General features: G+C 45.5%; 2 long non-coding RNA genes across 5 annotated transcripts; both read right to left on the reverse strand.

The window, feature by feature from the left end:
* Positions 1–533: 533 nt before the first annotated feature.
* Positions 534–4323, reverse strand: LOC127294508 (uncharacterized). 4 transcript variants are annotated; one of them, XR_007846699.2, is made up of 4 exons: positions 3652–4323; positions 2240–3336; positions 757–1886; positions 534–660 (listed from the first exon to the last, which is right to left on the reverse strand). It is a non-coding gene; the product is annotated as an uncharacterized lncRNA (long non-coding RNA). The 4 variants fall into 4 exon arrangements; XR_007846700.1 differs by lacking the exon at positions 534–660 and having other exon boundaries at positions 753–1886; positions 2240–2600; positions 2875–3336; XR_007846701.1 differs by lacking the exon at positions 534–660 and having other exon boundaries at positions 753–1886; positions 2240–2384; positions 2515–3336.
* A 4374-nt stretch (positions 4324–8697) lies between these two features.
* LOC127294509 (uncharacterized) lies at positions 8698–13819 on the reverse strand. Its single transcript, XR_011743119.1, has 5 exons — positions 13703–13819; positions 12953–13006; positions 12484–12867; positions 12235–12396; positions 8698–9158 (listed from the first exon to the last, which is right to left on the reverse strand). It is a non-coding gene; the product is annotated as an uncharacterized lncRNA (long non-coding RNA).
* Positions 13820–21991: the final 8172 nt, after the last annotated feature.

A 21991-nucleotide genomic window follows, 5' to 3' on the forward strand; every position in this document is an offset into this window, starting at 1 on the left:
GAGAGGATTCTTTCGCCGTGTGAGCGGCAGATGGAGAAAGGGGATGAGATGCGGGAGCTAGGGAGGTTTTTTTTTTAGATAAAAGGCACTAAAGTGCGGAGCTAGGAGGTGTGATTGAGTGAAACGACAGAAAAATTTAGGGGGGAGGTCTCAGTGTGGAGCAGTACATAGAAGCACTCGATTGGACTTGAGCAAGTGCGGATTGAGCCGACAGTTCCTGGTATGTTCCTCCCTGCGTGGTTAATGTGACATAATATATGTTGGAATTCATAAGAACTGTATTCTTGTACACTGTTAATAGCTGTTTAGTTGTTCCGCACAGATTTGAGTCAAAAATTTCGCACTAATTAAGGAAATTAAAGAACTGTCACTGTAAAGTAACCCCCCCCCCCTGGAACAATAAAAAAGCCTTATAAAAACAGAAAATAGGAAGAGCAGATTTTGATATACTCCTATTTTATTTATTGACTGCTGCCGACTATATGGCTTTTCCATCTAAATTGAGTACATAAAATAGAGCAGTGTGCAACGGCAATTAGATAAGAAAGCACAGATAGAACAGTGCAATACTTCAGAGCAACCAACCTAAACTTTCTGGGCATGAAAAACTTGAGCATAAAAAGGACCAACAAACTTCATTTTTTCAACAGAGAGTGGACACTGGATTAAAAGAGCAATTAAAGAAAATTTTAATCAACTGAACAAAAAGTATACATGTATCAAATAATGCAAGAGTTCCAGAGAGCAAATACTCACACAAAGAAACGCCATTTCCCAAGCACCAGGGTTTATCAACTTCATTAGTCTTTTTTTAGTGCTCCTTCCAGATTGAATGCCCAAAACGTAGGGCATGCTTTGTTGGTAGCTCCCACTCATGCATAAGCTTCGTCAGTATATGGAAAATTTAGAATTTCGATACTTGTTAACATGGTATGAAGAATTCATATTTTCTGAAGATATGTCCTATGCAATTAACAAATCTTAGTGGATTCAGAAGACGCATCCTTGCACTCTACCTTACTCCCTGCCCATAGCTTCCCTAGTTTCCTCCATTATCCGCAAGTACCTGACTTGTTTCCATACACAAAAGTGGTACATATTATTTAAGTGAAGCACTAACAGTAGCCCTTCGACTGATTAAATCGCAAGTGTTGTAAAAAATAGACAGAGCATCAATATACAGAGAAGATGATTAATTAAGAAAGCCATAGATTCCACACATAATCAGAACATGCATACTTGCAGTGCCAATAAAAGATATTCTTATTGGAACAAAAAGTACACTAATGGTAATCACCTCAGCTGGTCGAAGTGCAAGTGATTTAGAGAAAAAACAATTTATTAGAACAGAGAGAAGACAACTAGTTAAAAGTAACATATGTGTATCTTACACTTGAGGTCATAGAATGTATATTTACCTGAAGTAGAAAAACAGGATTTTCATGTTGTCACAAACAGAAACCTATCTCTTGATATACTATGTTTCTAGTTTCAGATATTTCCTCGCCTTTTTCATCTTTTGTACGCCACGTGGTGCTGGTCACACTCGTTGAGGCAAAAGGTAAACAATATTTGCAAGTTAAGTACCGCAATATAATAAGTAACATTCTTGTTTATATCATTGCAAGTTTGCCAAAAGAGCATGCAAAAAAATGTAGCAGCAACGGTATCATCTTTCCCCATGCAAAATTGATTCTTTGTAAAGAATCTGAACTGCTGTAAATGGAATAACTTATAATTCATGCAGGAAAAGAAAACTTGCTGCGTCATCTTTAGCCTAGATAGTCAAAAGAGCAGCCGGAAACTTCGTGGTCAAACTCCCCACAAGATCTTGCATATTGCCATCTCTTATCTCTTTCTTGAGTGAGCTTCAGGTGATACGCTATCTGAGTAAGCACCAAAAGTGAACAAAAAGAGTATATTATGTGCCAAAATTCAAGCTTGACTCTTGTTGTATAACCAAAGAAAGTTGGAAACTAAAAATTCAAGGAATAACATGACCTCGTGCCTTCTGTGTATTGGGAATATATATCTAACAAACAGTCTAGGAGGGGAACATATGAAACAAAAGACATAGAAAGGAGTACCATGTCTATATTACTTTGAATTGGTTATGCAATAAAATTTCATAAGAACACATCGCTACCGATAAAGTAATCAAAATTCATGGCTTGAAGATGAAAGCTAGAAAATAAGAATTAAACACTCAAAGAAGCCATGAAGTTTGTAACTGTTATACCTGCATCATGATTGGGAGAAATGTAGTCACTCTGCCATGCCCAGAAACCAGTAGATTGCGCAATGCTCCCAGTAGGAGCGAGAGATGTCGCTCCCAGCGCAATGGGGTACCAAAACCAGAGCCAACGGCAAGCAGCAACTATTACCTGCCGAAAGCACAATGTCTGATTAACGTACTCAGAAAGAACTTTCTCTAAGGAAGCTTAGAGACAAATTGTCTGTATTAGAACACATAAACATATCTAAAACAACTTCTTTCTGTATCTCTATCCATACAAAGGTGAACCATCCAGCACACTTTTCTTGCTCCAGAAGAGTGTACATTTGAAGTAGATCTGCGCCATTATAAATGGTGATTTTATCTGAAAAGCAGAGGGCAACTTCCTGGTTATTAATTTAATTAACTGCGAACTTCTTAGTTACCAACTCCAAACTGAAAAGCATATCCAAAAAAGGATGGAGAATACATATGCTTATTCAGCCTTATCCAAAAAAAATAGTATACTTATTGAGGAACAAAGAAGTAGTTGTATATGTGGTACAGATGAGCATTCTGATAAGCTAGTGTCAGGAACTTTAATACCATCTTCTCTGGGATTGGTATTATTAGTATAGTCTATAATGTTTGGAACGCACAATGCATGTAAAATCAGATGGATCCTCCATTGCCCTTGTTTCTTGATCAACATATTCAAGTGCACCGTATGGAGATAATGGTTGCCCCACAATAGCATTCGTCTACATCTGTATCGGTACAAATTTCAGAGCGAACCCAAGAGCTCTGAATTTGCAGATACGGTGGAGGATTATCACCCAGAAAAGGCCAACAAACAGATGAACCCTGCCCATCGATTAAAGAGAAAGGGTCCAGGAACAATTGAACAGTTCCCATGCAAACCTGAAAGAAATACAAAAGATGAAAAGAATCAGAAACAAATCAGGAGTAGTATCGGTACAAATTTCAGAGTGAACCCAAGAGCTCTGAATTTGCAGATACGGTGGAGGATTATCACCCAGAAAAGGCCAACAAACAGATGAACCCTGCCCATCGATTAAAGAGAAAGGGTCCAGGAAAAATTGAACAGTTCCCATGCAAACCTGAAAGAAATACAAAAGATGAAAAGAATCAGAAACAAATCAGGAGACAACAAAAAGTAGATCAAATAAGAAACATCTCATACTGCTTAACTTATTTTTCTTATCCATGTATATTTCCGAAAGATATTTATGCTTCTGGAATAGATGAAAAAGAGATATGATGTGTAGTATTTACTTGAATCATATAATTCTCCAAATTAACTACTCAAACACAAATTTCCTTGCAGGTATTTAAAAACAATTAGTAAAAGGAAGTCGCAACTATTTTGCAAGCATTTCATTAAAAAACTTTACTACAAATACCACGGTGAATACCTTGAGAACACCATCTCAGCTCGTGTTCTCAATGGACGATCACACCACATACGTACTGATTGGAATTTGCACCGCCACCACCCTCCTTCTGCTTTTTGTCCGTGGACAATCACCCTCCGAGAAAAGGGGGTCAAAGAGGGAAGAGCTCAAGCAGGGCAGCGACACGACGGCCACGGAGAGAAGAGCGCCGGCCTTGGAATGGGGAGGAATCTAGCGCGGTGACGTGCGGCCGCCGGAGTGCCTCTCATGGAGCTCATCCACTGGTCGAACGAACTCGCAACCTGTTCGTCGCCCGTCAAGAGAGAGAGAGAAAGAGAGAGAGAGAGCTCACCAGAGGTGGAGCATCAAGGGGTAGATGGCTAGGTCGGCTCCTCCCATTACCGTGTCACCTTGAGAGAGGGAGGAGGAGCCTAGGCCTCCTCCGCCCCGCCAGCCGCCTCGGGAGGAGAGAATGGCGTTGAGGTCCTCCACCTATGTCGCCAGCCGCGTTGGTGCTTGCCCCGGTAGGCACCACTGGCCAAGGAGAGAGAGCTAGGGTGCCGGGCTAAGGAGACGGAGGGTGGCGCCGTGGCGGGGCGCTGGGGGTAGCCTCTCATCTCGTCTGCCTGTGTCGGCGGCCGGCGAGGAAGAGGGAAGCCGGAGCACGGCCCCTGCAGTAGTTTTTTTCTTAGGCTGGATGGTATACAGGGATTAGAAATTATAGGATGGACTCTCCAGAAATTTCCATATACACGTGGAAGGAGGGCCCAGCCCCAATCATGTCACGGTACCAAGCAGGCAAGCAACCCACCGCTCAAAACTGCACGAACGTAATCATCGAAAGCCATCCGGTGAATACGCGTAGGAACCGGTTACCGGTAACCCCTGCAGTGGAAAAAAAAAACGTAATAGATCTGATTGACCGGAGTAGTGAACCAACAGAAAAAAAGTTATCCACGCGTCACATGACGGTTGGAGTAGCGGTAGGATAAATAGCCTATCTACAGTACCAGAATCAATCAGGAAACGCTAAACAGTTTACCTTTTATATAGGGTATAATACAGTGGTGGAGCTAGAACAAAGCTAATCAGGGTGCACGGCTCCTAGCTAACCTACAATTTTAGATAAATTCAAGCCACACGGGTGCATAAACCATTGGCTAATTACAGGGTTATTTGTTCCCCTAACCTGGTGCATGTGCACCCTGGTAACTTCAAGTAGCTCGTGCCGCGCCCCAGTCCGCGGTGTGGCACATGATAGTGCAACGCGGAGCGATAGGGCGCCAAACTTGCGACGACTTTAGGGCATCTTCAACCACGCGATCCAAACGGACGCGCTGGACCGTCCGTTTTAGGTCGTTTGGGTGGTCCAGCGAACACGCGAACAGCGGCCCGCGTCCACGTGTCCGTTTAGGTCGCGCGCTGCGTCCAATGCACGGACGCAGCGCATAATCGGAGAAACACGAAATAAACAGAAAAATGGCAAATCTAAACGGAATTTGATTAAACATATGCCCTATTTTGGGCAAATTTGTACATAGCCCTATTTTGGGCAAATAATACTAACAAAAGAAGCCCCTATATGGGCTTTTAAATTTAAACTACAAACCCTCTATTAGGGTTTGGTCGGCGGCGCGGTGGCCGCCGGTGCGCCGCCTAGCCCCTGTGGGCGTCGACGTTGGACGACGTCCCCGGGCGGCGAGGCGCTGTTGTGGCTCGACCGCGCCGGGGACTCCGGCCACGGAGACCACGGGGGCCTCCTCCCGTGCCGAGTGGGGGTCGGAGCCACCCGAGGCTGCGGCGGCACACGGAGCGAGCGCCTCCTCCCCGAGGCGGCTGCGCCTCTCTGCCAGCGCGGCGCACGGCCTCCCCGGCGTCGCTGCTCCTCGCGGCGCTCCTCGTCGGCGCGGCGCCTGGCCTCCTCCCGCCGCGCCGCCTCCTCCTCCTCCCGTCGCGCCCGGCGGGCCTCGGCGTAGAGCTCCCGCCCTCCGCCTCCTCGACCTCCCGCCGGGCCGCCTCCTCCATCTCGGAGGTGCGAATGGCCGCATGGAGGTGCGGCCATTTCTCGTCCTCCTCCGCCGCCGAGATGAGCAGCGCGGCGCGGAGGTCCGGGTCCTCCTCCGAGGACTCGGGCTTGGGCTCGAGCAGCGAGGCGGCGGCGGTTGCGGCAATGCCGCGCCGCCGCGGGCGGCCTCTCCGATGTGGAGGCCGCCTCGGTTTCCTCCCGCAGGCCGCAGCGCCGGCGGACGACGGCGGCTGCCGCTCGCCTCGTCGTCGTTGGCGGAAGGGAACCGTCGCTTGGCCATGGCGGCGGTTTCGCTGCGGGAGTGGAGTGGGGACTGGAGAGGAGGGCCAGATCCCCTCCAGTCCCCATTTAATAGCCTCCATGGTCACCGACAGGTGGGCCCAAGGGAGACAAGGCGACCAGCGCCCGGACGCGAGCGGACGGCGCGTGCCATCCGCGGCCATGCAAACCTAGCCCAGATTTGGGCCGGGTTTGCGTCGTTCCGGATGCCGCGGCCGTCCGCTTTTGCGGTGCGTCCCCGCGTTGGGCCGCGTTTTTGTCCGGCTCGACCCATCCGGACGCGCGGGCGCGGTTTGGGTCACCCCGTTGGATATGCCCTTAGGACCTATCAGTCCATGCTGGCAGCGGCGGCGGCGGGCGTGCTGTCTGTGGAGCCCTCCACACCGGCGTGGCTAAAAAGGGTTGATTTTGTGAAATTGCTTTGTCGGAAGTTTAGAGCATCTTTAGTAAGTTTCCCAAACCGTTCCCTCAATAGCGTCGGATCGAGCGTTTGGAGATGTGTTTTATTCGTATTCCGTTTGGCGTCCCCCAAACGCCCACCCCAAATAAATATTAGTGCACGAAAATAAAGATTTTCATTCAAATCTGATTATATATTACAAAGTTTAAATGGAAATGGCTAGATTTCATCTAAACCCTAGCCTACTGATCGTGCGTTCGACGGCCCTGCCTCGTCGCTGCCTCCCCTCCACCGCAGCTCCTGCTGCGCGCACCGCCTCTCCATGCGTAGGGCGGTGAGCACACGCCGCTGCTCCAGCAGCGCGTCGTCGCCTGCCCTCCCCTGCTGTGCCACCTGGAGGGAGAGCTCGACGGCGCGGCGAATCTGCGCCTCTTCGCGGGCACAGGCGTCGCCCTGTTCTTCTCTGACTCGAAGGACTCAACGAGCGCTCGTTGCTGATCCACCGCCTCGTTCGGGTGCGGCCCGTCGTCGTCCGTCTCCTCCGCCTCGTCCTTCTCCTCGTCCTCCTCCTCCATTTGCGCCGCCAACGCATCCGCCCGCGCCCCCAGGCCGCCTTCGTTGCCGCCAGCGTCGCCTCCCGCTGCTGACGCTCCTCCGCCGCCTGCTGCTGCCGACGCTCCATCGCCTCCCGCCGCCGCCGCTCGATCGCCTCCCGCCGTTCACGGTACTGCGCCTCCCGCTACATGCGCTGGCTCCGCACACCACCGCTCGGCCATCTCCTTCATCCGGCGCCGTCGCGCCTCTTCCGCCGTGGCGGCGTCGAACACCGCAATGGTGTCTGCCAGCGCCGTCTCCTCCCACGCCGCGTTCTCCTCAGCTGCGGGGTCTCCCGCTGCTGACGCCGCCGCCGCCTCACGTTGCTGAAGCTCCCGCTGCTCGATTACCTCCCGCCGATGTCGTCGCTCTGCACGCCAAAGCTCCGTTCGGTGCCGCCGCGACTCTTCCTCCGCGGTGGCGTCGATGCCGAACTGTGAATCTGGTGGTGGAGGTTGAGGTGGTGGTGGAGGAGACGGCGATGGAGGGAACTGGCCAGCGCCGGGGCGGTTCATCATTGCGCATCGGTGTTCGAGCGAGGGTTGTGCTTGTGGTGGAGAAAGGGGTGCCGGCGGCTGTGGTGGCTGCCATTGAGCCGGGGGGGGGGGGGGGGGGCTTTTATAGACACCAGCGTCGGGAAGAAAGCGCGGGAAGAGGCCAGAAGCGGCGGGAAGAAAGCGCGGGAACGCGCGGTGGCATGCGAACACCGGCGACGCCTGGAGGCTGCGCAGCACCGACGAGACGCCTCGCCTGCCCCTTCGTCGCCATTAAGGCAAAGCTGCGACGCTTCGGTCATGTGTCACTGCGCGCGAATAACGTCCGCCGCGAGGTAGGCGACGGTTAGGTCTAAACTTGAATGTGTCGCTGACGCGTCTTTCCCGCCACTCTCCGCCTCGCTTTTTATTGTGTCCGGCGTGCCCAGAGCGTCCCCTGTGGGGCGGGGACGGGCTCGGGACGCCGGACATCATATCGGACCACGCCGGACAAAAAACGGGTTTAAGGGATGCGGCTGGGAAGGTTTTTTTTGTCCAGGGCACCCCAAATCGCTTTGGGAGATGCGACTGGAGATGCTCTTATTTCTATCGTGGGTCTTTCTGTACTGGATTACTGGCACGGTGTATTCTTCGACTTTGGAAGGTGTTTGGATCGGATGGATGAAGGTTATATGTTGCTTCAGAAGAATCAAAGAACTACTCTGAATGAAAAAGTTGTGCTTGACGTAGATGGATAAATAATATTCCAACCCTTCAAACTCTTAAGCTATGTGGATGAATAAAAAAAGTATTAATTTTGTATAAACTTCATCACCTTTCATTGCAAACATATTAAAATATTACGTATTATTGATTTGTTCATCCTACAAGACAGCAATAAGGGCGTCTCAGTGTTATCGTGCCCACATAGGGTATATGGTACGGAGTAACAAGGAAACATGATACAAACATGTAGTGTGCTACGGTGTTTCAACATCCAAGGGGTCTGTCAATTGTCACTCGGAAAAAACGACCATCTCAGCTCCTAAACTATCTCCATGTCAAAATACGGTAGAGTGAAACCACACTAAAGGTATTAATCTAATAAATACAATGAAACTATATTTCATGATGGACATAAAGGTATTAATTGGTATAATAGATGTTGATAATTTTTTCTAGAAATTTGGTCAAACTTTACAGAGCTTGACTAAACACAAAACTAATATGCATTAATTTTTGACAAGGAAAGATAATGGAAATACAAGATATGGCCAATATACAAGATACTAGAATACAACAGCAAGAACAAGTGCATATTTTCAAGAAAGCTACAAGTGTCAATTTAGGATAGGTGCAGCACATACGATGCAAATAGCCACCAGGTGAATGCCCGGTTTACAAGGTCACACATAATACGTTCTACAGCCCTAAACTACTGCAGGCAGAGGATACGCACAGAGTTAAAGAGCACCACAGAAGAATCCAGCAAAAGATTGGCATTCATTCGCCCACTGGATTACATGTTTCCGGGTGCAAGTAGTTTGCAACCAAGATCATCATCACTGTTTGGAATCCCCATAGTATGTACCCTGATGAGCCCATCTCTCAGATAAGATGTTAAGTAGAGCCCCAACATATGGATTGGTGTCATGATGGCGATACCCAGTAGCGCATGCCACCATTTCTCAGCAACGATGACCAACACAAGCATGAAGCCAATGTAGAATACTAAATACAGCCCGAAGCATATGTTCTGCAAAACAGCAACAATCCAATACAAACGGTTAGGTAGAAGAGGGCACGTTCAATTGATAATGAAGAGGGTGGCATAAAGCTTTGCACCTAACACACAGAGATTGAAATGCATTCAGTTGCCAAACAAACTGCAGCACACATCTAAGAGATCACACAGCCTATCCAAATCCTGAACTGGATACAACTTCCCGAGTTTATCCAACTAAATAAAATAATAAACTACATTCAGACAAAGGGAACCCATTACAGTGGTAGAAGTGTTCTAATGCATTTCTTACATGACTACAAGGTCTTTGGTTTCTTTTGATAAATATAGGTATAGACCATCGTCCTAACAAATACTTAGTTACTTTCTAAAGGCCTCATTTACCACACAGATTTTGGGCAGGTATTGAAGGGATTATCATATTCTACCCCCAATCCCCAGAAATTCCCCAACAGCCTGTTTACCACACGGGTTTTGTATGGAACTCAGCCCCAGAAAGCCACCATGAACCCATGTGCATGTAATTCCAGTCGTCCTTCACCTCACGTTTTCGTCTACTCCTGCCGCCGCCCCTCAGGACCAGGGGCGAAGCTGGAGGAGAAAATCATTGGGTTCATCTCCACTAGTTATGGTGTTCTTCCACAAATGAACCAAGTGATATGCTAAATTAGTGAAGGTTCGGTGAAACCATTGTACATCAGCTCCGCCACTGCTCAGGACACAGCCAATGCCCAGCTCCACTGGCCACCCCTTTCTCTGGCAGCAGGCTTGGCCTTCTCCCAGTAATATTCCCTTTCCCATCATCCTCTCGCCTCCCCTCCCTTTGCTCTAGGGTTTCTAGGTCATCGCCAACCAAGACAGTGGAGCAGGACATGAGCCCACGCCGGACGAGTACTCGAGATTCTGGTCCTTGTGAGACTAGAGTGGCACCAGGTGCTTTCAGAACCGGGCAAGCGTTCTAGGCTAATTTAGTGCGTGATCAGGTGATGGTTTTGAGTCACAGATGGTTGGTACATATAGCAGCAGTGGTGCTACCTAAGTATATGGTGCCCTGCATTGCATGTACTGTAACAGCATGACACAAAGAGGAAGGGGTCGTAGAGGCCTTCTCCTACACCTTTCATTATATCCAGGGGTGTTTTTGGCTGTCCAGGCAGTAGAAGAATACTGCTACAGACATTGGTTTGTGATTTGTGGTATCCATTGTGAGAACCTTGTTGCTCTCTACATTCTCCTCAGTCCAACATTTGAACTCTGTGGAAATGCATGTTCCCTCATCTGTGGAAATGCATGTTCCCTCATCTGTGTTTGTCCTATCCCAATTGTTCCTTCCGCAGTTTGCAAGAATCAAGTACAGATTAAATAGCCATCACAACTTTTCCTTTGGCATGAAGGATTCAGTAGTTTTCTGCAATTTTAAAATTTCATTTAGTTCATGTAGAGCAGAACAAAAAGAAGCATCTCTCGATGCATGATGGACAGAGCTTGAAGTAGACAATCTGTATGCACTCTTTGTTGTCAGGAGCCAGAAAAGGGCATGCAACACCCTACAGTATGCACTCTTTGCTGTCAGGAGCCAGAAACCATCAATCATTTCACATTGCAGTGCTCATTCTCTTGGCAGGTATGCGTTCTGCTCCTGTACAGGCTCCATCGGTTTACACCGGACGCAAATGCAGAGATTGCAGTGTGGTGGAGTGCACTATCTGATGCTCGCAAAGAATTGAACTCACTCATCATTATGGTTGCACAATGTATCTGGCTCGAGAGGACCAGCAGGGTCTTCGGCAAGATAGCAACCATACCCATGGAGGTGTGCGCAAGATCAAAGTGGAATTTGAACAATGGAAAAGAGCAAAGTTGTGTGGACTGTTAGCACAGGTAGACTGAGTTGCATGTGGTGTGGAGAGAGGCTCAATCACTTGTGATTTGAGCTCCAAATTTCAGGTTTTGTAAAAATAAATTCTCTTTCTTAATATAGAAGTCACACAAGTCTCATGTGTCTTCTTGAAAAAGGATACATGATGGACCAGGTTGCCCGGTAGGGCTGTTAAAAGTATGTTTCTAGTCCATTCTATTTCCAAACCATGAAAAGTAGGTAGCTGTCATAACTAAAGCTCCCAACTTGTAGCTTCAGCTTTGTTTCCTCCTGTGTTTCCTGTGAGAACATAGGATGGCAACCTGTACCTGATTGTGTCCTAAGTAAGATGCAGTGAACTGTTTTGATACTTCATGACTCTTAACCATGAGATTTAAGTAGCCAGTCATCCCCACTCCGATTGTATTACATTGCATTGCCACATTGCTTCCGTCTTCGTTTCTTGTGCCTAGCTGACACCTGAGGATACCAACAGGAAAATCGCTCTACTGCGGACGGCAGTGGCAGGGCTCTTTCTCCCTGTGCTAGCAAGCGGCGGCACAATGCACATATAGCAAGCAGGCGAGAAAGGAGGCACGGCGTGCCAAGGTGCAACGAGCAGGTGGGCATGGAAGCTCGGCCTGCTAGGGTTGCAGGAGTGATGGTGTGAAACAGATTTGGTCCATGGGTGTGCCTAACCGCAGGGTTGCACAATCTCCTGGCAGCAGCACATGCTGGTTGGGCGTGGCACCTGGTTTCAGATCTGGGATGGCATACCAAGAGCTGCTTGTGGATCCATTTTCCCATGGTGAAATCCAGAACCAGCTTGGCGCATGCAGTGGTTGGCTAGAGGTACAGCGGCTTACCTTTCTCGGGGTTGTAGAGGCCAAGTGGCTTCTCTCACCGGCAGCAAGGGGAGTCGACAGTTATTGTGTTATCTACATGCTATCTGGGCAGTCCAGACCTAGTTTAGAAAGGTAGTGTGGCTGATTGTGTGGTCTTACCCAATTTTATTTACTAGCCGATATTTGTGAGGTTTTTGATCTGGTTTTCTCAGTAAGTGGATCAACTTTATTCTTCTTAATGGAGTTGTAGGAACCCTCTATTGTTCGAGCAAGGTTTGTTCCAGAAAATACTTTCTTAAGGCACGAACGGAGACACGATAACTTGTACTCTTTCTTCTTACTTTTCACTTTACACATGGAACTTATCATGGGGTGGGGTACTTACAAGGGAGTTCCTGATTGAATTGGCCTGTATAGAATGCTTTGGGGCCATCTCTAGCTTCCCTTCTGCAAGCTTGGCCTTGTTCACCTTTGCAATGCTCTGACCTGAAACTATACTTTGGCAGTTCTTGAGATGTACACAGTTGGAATTGACGGCCACCAAACACTGAGATTGGAAGAGCAGAGGTTATTTAACAGCATCATAGTTACAACATTAATTATTTTTCATAAAACAGTGGACTTGAAAGGGCACATTTGGATGGTTGGAGACACAGCCCCACATCTTGATGACGATACAAATAAGTACAACGGTTATTGACGCCACAATTGTTTTTGATACTTGAAACATCAGAGTGATTACGACTCCCCCAAGCACGTAGACATAGATAAACTGAGATAGAACGAGCACAGCTCCAATATCCAGACTACAACCACCTTGCTCAACCAGCTTAAGGATGCTGCGTGTGATTAATAAAATTGGTAAAACCGAGAGTGGAAGTCCGACCAACGCAGCCTTCAACACGATGTTTACAGGATTTTCTGCCCACGCGAGAACTCATGTTGTACTGTATACATTGAGAAGTGTAACTCCTGTAACTGATGCATCTGCCACTGTCTTTAGAAACGTCATTAACGCCTATGGAATGGATTATAGATTTATCAATATCCAAATCATCGAGCATAAATGAGAAATTGTGAATTAAGGAAACAAATATTTTTACCGGCTCGCTCAATGGAAACAGCTTCTTACTTTCATCATTTTCCATAGGCCCAGCCTGCAAGACAGCGCCTAATCTTTAGTCGTCCTTATGAAACAGTGTGCACTAATTATTCTTGCAGGATATAATGCACCGTAGTACTATGTGACTGCATAAGTCATGCTTGAGTTAAAAGGAAAATTATAGGAGCGGAATCTTTCATGACACAAAATCAAAATTATTCAAAATGAAACAGAGACAAGGCCAACCACATAGACGCAATGGTTACTGAAAAGAGCGAGTGGAAAGAAAAATGAACAAAGATAGACTTCCCATTTTGTTCTAGGATTCTTTTTTTTTTTGTAGGCATGCAGGAAGAGCCCAAGCTGCTGCAGCAGGTTTTGAACAGGGAATCGGTCGTGATATTGAACATGTTCTTTTGTTACATGAATGAATCCTCTTAACTAAGATTTTCTTATTTATACCTGTTCTAATGTTTTATTTTTTTCTGTTCTGGCTCGGTTATTCCATCTAGCCGAGCCATTCATTCGTTTTTATGAAAGACTTGATCTCTAAAATATGCAAAGAGACACAAAACTAAGGGCTTCGCCGATTCAACAAATCACCCTGCCCAGAATCCCCCCCACACAAAAAGAAACCCTAAAACCAAACCCTATCTAGAGCGCATCTGGGAATACGGCATCAAAATCCGCTAGAGTAGGGACGATTTCAATAAGGGGGGGGGGGGGGGGGGAGAGAATCAAGTATACTCACCGCAGGCGACCCAGGCACAGCGGAAGCGGCCATGGGTACTTAGCTCCGCTGCGGTGAACACGGCGGCGGATGGAGGCGGAGGAGCGGCGAGCCCCGGCCGGCGTGGAGGTACCTCCCCAATTCGTTCCAGCACTTTATATAGTCCAAAATATTTGCATGATAACTTATGATAGGGGCTATTGACAACTGATTGTTCTGCATACGGCTGTAGCTTTAGAAGAACTTGCTCCCCAACCTACTTAAAATTGGTGCTCAGTATCTTATTAGTGTAATGCTTATGTCTGAGTTGGGCACGAAACAACTGAGCATGCAATAGTTTAGTGTTAGCCTGATAATCCAAAGATGTATCCCTGGCTGCTGAGTCAGATGACTGTATCACATTGGGCACTCCACCGAAATTGGGTCCTATATCTGATAATTGTGATCTCAGAAACTCATCGTCCTTGAAGGAGACCGACGTCACACCACCACACCTCAATGTATCGGGGCTCTAGCTGACAGATGGGTTCATTAGGTACACGTCACAGGTCTTCTGGTTACTGATTGCTACTTTTGTCACTGGCTAGCTACTCGTTCGTTACACGAACGAAGTGCTCGGTCAATTTCAGTGTCAATGTCATCTATGGCTATAGATGTCATAGCTGTTGTTGTGTATCGCCAGCACGGTTGTATTCCTAATGCCCCTCATGCCTATGCAATCTCCATTGATCTGATGGGACGACCGAGTCCCCGGTGGTTCTGGTGCCTAAAACCAAATATGCTTTACTACATGAGCTCATATGCTTGAAAAGACACAAGTGCTCTCATGCCTCACAAACTAGTCAAACTTATAGTGTGGCTTGGGCCTCCCCCAACTTAATTACACCTTCCTCTATTGGAAACATGTGCGTGCATTTATATTCATTGAGCAGGCACATATCCATCTAATAGTTGCAAGCAAAAAGTAAAATGTTGCGTCCATATGGAAAAAGAATGAAATTGCTAAAGCGGAACATGTGAAGAGACAAAAGATGCCACCATTGAAAGATGATATCGAGAAAATAAAAGTTTTATATCTCAAATCGTCTGATCCATTCACAATCCTTTTCATCAGAGAGCGTTCCGAAACTAAAGCCACATTGGATATGTTTAGGTAGACATCTTTTGGTTACATTACCAAACGTCTATGTTCAAGTTACATCATATGTTTTGTTAGAGTATATATCTGTATATTGTAGTTTCCCCATATGTTAGGGGGCTTCCTGCATATTTGCACCTGTACATGTACTATATATTGTGGCATTTGGCCCCCTAGTAATACAACACGCATATTCCTCTAGATTTCAAAAAAAAAAAACACGCATATTCCTCTAACATGGTATCAGAGCCGAAACTGGTTCTCTAGATTTCTTGGCCGACGTTGCTTGTCCGTCGCCCGTGTGCTTCTCGTCTTGGATCGATCGATCCGCTCTGGCCCTCCTCCCGACCAGATTACTGCTCCCGATCGATTCGGTCCCCGCCCCCGATCAAATCGAGCCGGCGTCAAGATCTCGGCCGACTCCAGCTCCCCTGCATCTGACGCGCCGTCCCAGCCTGCCGATTGGATCGCGCGCCTCGCCCTGTGACCATTCCCTGCCCGCCCCTGCTTGTCCTGGGCTGCTCTGTTTCTTGCCGTGGGCTTCATGCTCGTGCTGCTTGGGCTTTTGCAGTACAGAGCTGCCGTGGCCACGCTGATCTGCTTCTTTCTACTCCGCGCGACTTCTTCGACCTGCTTCCGCGCTGATCTGCTTCGTTCTGCTCCGTCCTGCAGTTGACTTCTTCGATCTGAGAAAAAAAAAAGAGCTATGTCTTCCGCTGATCCCGCCACTTCTTTGGGCCACCTTCGGTACTTGGTATTTGTCCGCTGCCTTCGTGCATGACTGCTAGCTATTCTTCGTCGCCGTTTGCGGCCTCTTCACGCGGATCTGCCCGCGCTTCGCCGACTTCCTCTATATCGACCTGCCGCTCTACATCGACTTTCGCGGTCTCTTCCCGTGGTTATGGCCGCGCTTCGTCGACTCCGTCTGCGTCGGCCTGCCGCTCTACATCGACTTTTACGGCCTCTTCATGTGGCTCTGCTCGCGCTTCGCCGACTTCGTCTACGTCAGCCCGCCGCTCTACATCGACTTTTGCGGCCTCTTCCCGCGGTTATGGCCGCGCTTCGTCGACTCCGTCTGCGTCGGCCTGCCGCTCTACATCGACTTTCGCGGCCTCTTCACGTGGTTATGACCGTGCTTTGCCGACTCTGTCTTCATCGGCGTGTGATACGTCTCCAACGTATCCATAATTTCTGATGTTCCATGCTTGTTTTATGACAATACTTACATGTTTTGCTTGCACTTTATGATGATTTCATATGTTTTCCGGAACTAACCTATTAACAAGATGCCACAGTGCCAGTTCCTGTTTTCTGCTGTTTTTTGTTCCAGAAAGGCTGTTCGGGCAATATTCTCGGAATTGGACGAAATCAACGCCAAACATCATATTTTTTCCGGAAGCATCCAGAACACCGAAGAAGAGTCGGAGGAGAGCCAGGGGGCCACCAGAGAGGTGGGCCGCGCGGGCCACACCCTGGCCGCGCCCCCTATGGGGAGGCCACCCTGTCGACCCTCCTACGCCGCCTCTTCGCCTATATAACCCCTTTCGACCTAAAAACGCAGTACCAATTGACGAAACTCCATAAAGACTCCAGGGGCGCCGCCGCCATCGCGAAACTCCAATTCGGGGGACAGAAGTCTCTGTTCCGGCACCCTGCCGGGACGGGGAAGTGCCCCCGGAAGCCATCTCCATCGACGCCACCGCCTCCATCATGCTCCGTGAGTAGTTCCCCCATGGACTACGGGTTCTAGCAGTAGCTAGTTGGTATTCTCTCCTCTATGTACTTCAATACAATGATCTCATGAGCTGCCTTACATGATTGAGATTCATCTGATGTAATCGGTGTTGTGTTTGTTGGGATCCGATGGATGATACATTATGATTAGTCTATCTATAAAGTTTGTGAAGTTATTGTTGCTGCAATCTTGTTATGTTTAATGCTTGTCACTAGGGCCCGAGTGGCATGATCTTAGATTTAAGCTCTATAATTATTGCTTAGATTGTATCTACAAGTTGTATGCACATGTCACTGTCCGGAACCAATGGCCCCGAAGTGACAGAAATCGGGACAACCGGAGGGGATGGCGGTGATGTGAGGATCACATGTTTTCACGGAGTGTTAATGCTTTGCTCCGGTGCTCTATTAAAAGGAGTACCTTAATATCCAGTAGATTCCCTTGAGGCCCGGCTGCCACCGGCTGGTAGGACAAAAGATGTTGTACAAGTTTCTCATTGCGAGCACGTATGACTATATATGGAAAACATGCCTACATGATTAATGAATTGATGTTCTATCTTAATGCTTTATCAATCCTATCAATTGCCCAACTGTAATTTGTTTACCCAACACTGTCACTTGTTATTGGAGAGTTACCACTAGTGTAGATCGCTGGGAACCCCGGTCCATCTCTCATCATCATATACTTGTTCTATATGTCATAGGAAGTAGTATCAACTATTTTCTGGTGCCATTGCCTCTGTGTTATCAAGTTTCTTTGTATTCTGTGTTATCATTATTGCTCTCATATTATCGCTACTTTCACATCACCCCTGTTGCTAGTGCTTTTCAGTGTGCTTGAATTGACAACTCAGTTGTTAAGGCTTATAAGTATTCTTTACCTCCCCTTGTGTCGAATCAATAAATTTGGGTTTTACTTCCCTCGAAGACTGCCGCAATCCCCTATACTTGTGGGTCATCAAGACTGTTTTCTGGCGCCGTTGCCGGGGAGGCATAGCTCTACTCATAAGTTCACCTGGGGAGTACACTCTACCTCTCTCTCTGTTTTTATTTTATTTTGTTTTGCTTAGTTTACTTCTATCTAGTTTATTTGTGCTTAGTTTATTTCTGTCTAGTATTATTTTGCTTAGTTCACTTTTGTCTAGTTTCTTTTTGTCTTGTTTTATTTTCCTCATATACCCAAAAATCCATAAAAATTTGAAAAATCAAAAAATTAAAAACTGCTGTTATGGGAGAACCAACAACCTACTTGGAGCTTATAGAATGTTATAATAATTATAGAGAATCAAGAACTGGTAAAGTAATGAGTGTTGTGATAGAAAAATTGAAAACAATTGCTAAAATCTTGCTTAAACGCCATGATATAAACTGTTGCTCTCAACAGGACACTAAACATCTTAAATTTCAATGTGGCTTTAGTGAGGAATTTTTAATTAAGAACTATAATCGGAATTGCTATATTCATTATGGGTTCGAAGAGGTAGAACAATTTGTCGTATTTATGGGAGCTTCCGAGATAGAATCCTTCATGGCTAAAAATTATGAAACTTGTGTTGTTTGTAAGGACCTTAAAGATTATGTCTCTTCTATCCTTAATTTTTTCAATGAAAGTTACAGTGATAATCCTTATATCATTGATTATAAAGAGAGACTCATTAATGCACAAGAATGCACTCGCAATTTGCAGGAACCGGTGGAAGAAGAAGTTGATGAACCTGAAAGCTCATTGGATGAAAAAGAAGAGGAGAGTGACGAACAAAAGGAGGAAGAATGGATTAGCTACCCAAGCCAACCTTCTAATGAGAGTAACTCTTTATCTCTTACACTATTTGATTGTCCTCCATGCTTACCAAAAGAGGTTGAATGTTATGTTCCTGTGGATTCTCTTGAAATATTCCCTATGAGTAATACTTGTGAGAATAATTATGCTACTGTTATTTATGATAATCCATGCTACTTTGATAAATCTTATGATAATGCTTTGTTTGTGCCTGATGTCGAAATGCATGGTACTAAAGAATTTTGCTTAGCAAATGTTTATGATAAATCTTTAGATGATGGTCCTATGTTACTTGATAATATTAATTGTACTACTAATGAAAATGGGATTGGAGAGTTCTTGACTTTATCTATGAGTCCCATATCTCTTGAGATTGATCAATCATCTTGTCATATTATTGATAAAAGTGAGTTTGAAAGTTTTAATTCCACTATTTTTGAGCTTGATAAAAATTATGTGTTTGGAAATCATGAAAAGTATGCTTCATGTGATAGTTATATTATTGAGTTTGCTCATGAAGCTACTGAAAATTATTATGAGAGAGGAAAATATGGTAGTAGAAATTTTCATGGTACTAATACACCTCTCTATATGCTGAAATTGTCGAAGTTACACTTGTTCTATCTTCACATGCTTGTTACTTTGCTTTTCATGAACTTGTTTATTTACAAGATTCCTTTGCATAGGAAGCATGTTAGGCTTAAATGTGTTTTGAATTTGCCTCTTGATGTTCTCTTTTGCTTTAAATACTATTTCTTGCGAGTGCATCATTGAAACTGATGAGCCCATCTTAATGGCTATAAAGAAAGAACTTCTTGGGAGATAACCCATGTGTTTATTTTGCTACTGTTTTGTTGTGTTTTGGAAGTTGTTACTACTGTAGCAACCTCTCCTTATCTTTATTTTATTGCATTGTTGTGCCAAGTGAAGCCTCTAATAGAAGGTTGATGCTAGATTTAGATTTCTGCGCAGAAACAGATTTCTTTCTGTCACGAATCTGGCCTGTTTTCTCTGTAGGTAACTCAGAAAAATATGCCAATTTACGTGCGTGTTCCTCAGATATGTACGCAACTTTCATTAGTTTTGAGTTTTCTGATTTGAGTAACGGAAGTATTTCTTTAAAATTCGTCTTTACTGGCTGTTCTGTTTTGGCAGATTCTGTCTCTGTTTTTGCATAGTCTCTTGTGGACTTTAAGCAAGGCTTTCTACATGTGGAGAGCTGTAGCTAATGTTTTATTGAGTTCTTGCAATGTTTCACTACAGGACCAAGGTGGATTCAAATTTTTTGAGTACTAACCCTCTAATGAAGTTTATGAGAAGTTTGGTGTGAAGGAAGTTTTCAAGGGTCAAGAGAGGAGGATGATATATGATCAAGAAGAGTGAAAAGTCTAAGCTTGGGGATGCCCCCGTGGTTCATCCCTGCATATTTCAAGAAGACTCAAGCGTCTAAGCTTGGGGATGCCCAAGGCATCCCCTTCTTCATCAACTTATCAGGTTTCTTCTATTGAAACTATATTTTTATTCGGTCACATCTTATGTGCTTTACTTGGAGCGTCTATGTGTTTTTATTTTTATTTGTGTTTGAATAAATTCGGATCCTAGCAATCCTTGTTTGGGAGAGAGACACGCTCCGCTTTTTCATATGAACACTTGTTCTTCATTTTACTTTTAATGTTCAATGGTAAAAGTTGGAAGCTACAGCACTTATTATTATTTGGTTGGAAACAGAAAATGCCTCATAATGTTTTGGATAATTTGACACTTGGCAATTGATTTGAGCTCTCAAGTAGATTATGATTAAGTTTTTTCATGTAGTTTAAACCTATTAGTGGAGAACTACTGTAGATCTTGTTAAAATTGGTTTGCATGATTGGTCTCTCTTAAGGTCTAGATATTTTCTGGTAAAAGTGTTTGAGCAACAAGGAAGACAGTGTAGAGTATTATAATGCTTGCAATATGTTCTTATGTAAGTTTTGCTGTACCGGTTCATACTTGTGTTTGCTTCAAATAACCTTGCTAGCCCAAAGCCTTGTACTGAGAGGAAATGCTTCTCGTGCATCCAAAACTTTGAGCCAAAACCTATGCCATTTGTGTCCACCATACCTACCTACTATGTGGTATTTCCTGCCATTCCAAAGTAAATTGCTTGAGTGCTACCTTTAAACAATTCAAAATGCTTCTCAATTTGTGTTAATGTTTTATAGCTCATGAGGAAGTATGTGGTGTTTATCTTTCAATCTTGTTGGGCAACTTTCACCAATGGACTAGTGGCTTCATCCGCTTATCCAATAATTTTGCAAAAAGAGCTGGCAATGGGATTCCCAGTCCCAAATTAATTAACCAAAATAGACACTCCTCCATGGTATGTGATTGTTGGACGGCACCCGAAGGATTCGGTTAGCCATGGCTTGTGTAAGCAAAGGTTGGGGGGAGTGTCATCATAATAAAACTAAAATAAAAAGGCACTCCTTCATGGTATGAGATTGTTGGCAGGCACCCGAGGATTCGGTTAGCCATGGTTTGTGAAAGAAAGGTTGGAAGGAGTGCCACCCAAAAATAAAAATAATTCATGGGAGCCGCTCTTTGAAGGTTTGTCTGGCAAGGGGGTTAGAGTGCCCACTACCATTCGTTGACAACAACAAACACCTCTCAAAATTTTACTTTTTATGCTCTCTTTATGTTTTCAAAATAAAAGCTCTAGCACAAATATAGCAATCGATGCTTCCCTCGTAGAAGGGCCATTCTTCTACTTTTATGTTGAGTCAGTTTACCCATTTCCTCCCACCTTAGAAGCAAACACTTGTGTCAACTGTGCATTGATTCTTACATACTTGCTTATTTGCATTCATCATATTACTTTATGTTGACAATTATCCATGAGATATGCATGTTGGAAGTTGAAAGCAACCGCTGAAACTTATATCTTCCTGTGTGTTGCTTCGATGCCTTTACTTCGAATCTATTGCTTTATGAGTTAACTCTTGTGCAAGACTTTTGATGCTTGTCTTGAAAGTACTCTTCATGAAAAGTTTTGCTATATGTTATCTATTGTTAGCAACTATAGATTATTGCCTTGAGTCACTTCATTCATTTCATATGCTTTGTAATAGTATGATCAAGGTTATGTAAGTAGCATGTCACTACAGAAATTATTCTTTTTATCGTTTACCTGCTCGGGACGAGCAGGAACTAAGCTTGGGGATGATGATACGTCTCCAATGTATCCATAATTTCTGATGTTCCATGCTTGTTTTATGACAATACTTACATGTTTTGCTTGCACTTTATGATGATTTCATACGTTTTCCGGAACTAACCTATTAACAAGATGCCACAGTGCCAGTTCCTGTTTTCTGCTGTTTTTGGTTCCAGAAAGGCTGTTCGGGCAATATTCTCGGAATTGGACGAAATCAACGCCAAACATCCTATTTTTCCCGGAAGCATCCAGAACACCGAAGAAGAGTCGGAGGAGAGCCGAGGGCCACCGTAGGGTGGGCCGCGCGGGCCACACCCTGGCCGCGCCCCCTATGGGGAGGCCACCCTGTCGACCCTCCTGCGCCGCCTCTTCGCCTATATAACCCCTTTCGACCTAAAAACGTAGTACCAATTGACGAAACTCCATAAAGACTCCAGGGGCGCCGCCGCCATCGCGAAA

The sequence above is a fragment of the Lolium perenne genome, chromosome 4 (genome assembly GCF_019359855.2).
Source record: "Lolium perenne isolate Kyuss_39 chromosome 4, Kyuss_2.0, whole genome shotgun sequence".
Classification (NCBI taxonomy): domain Eukaryota; kingdom Viridiplantae; phylum Streptophyta; class Magnoliopsida; order Poales; family Poaceae; genus Lolium; species Lolium perenne.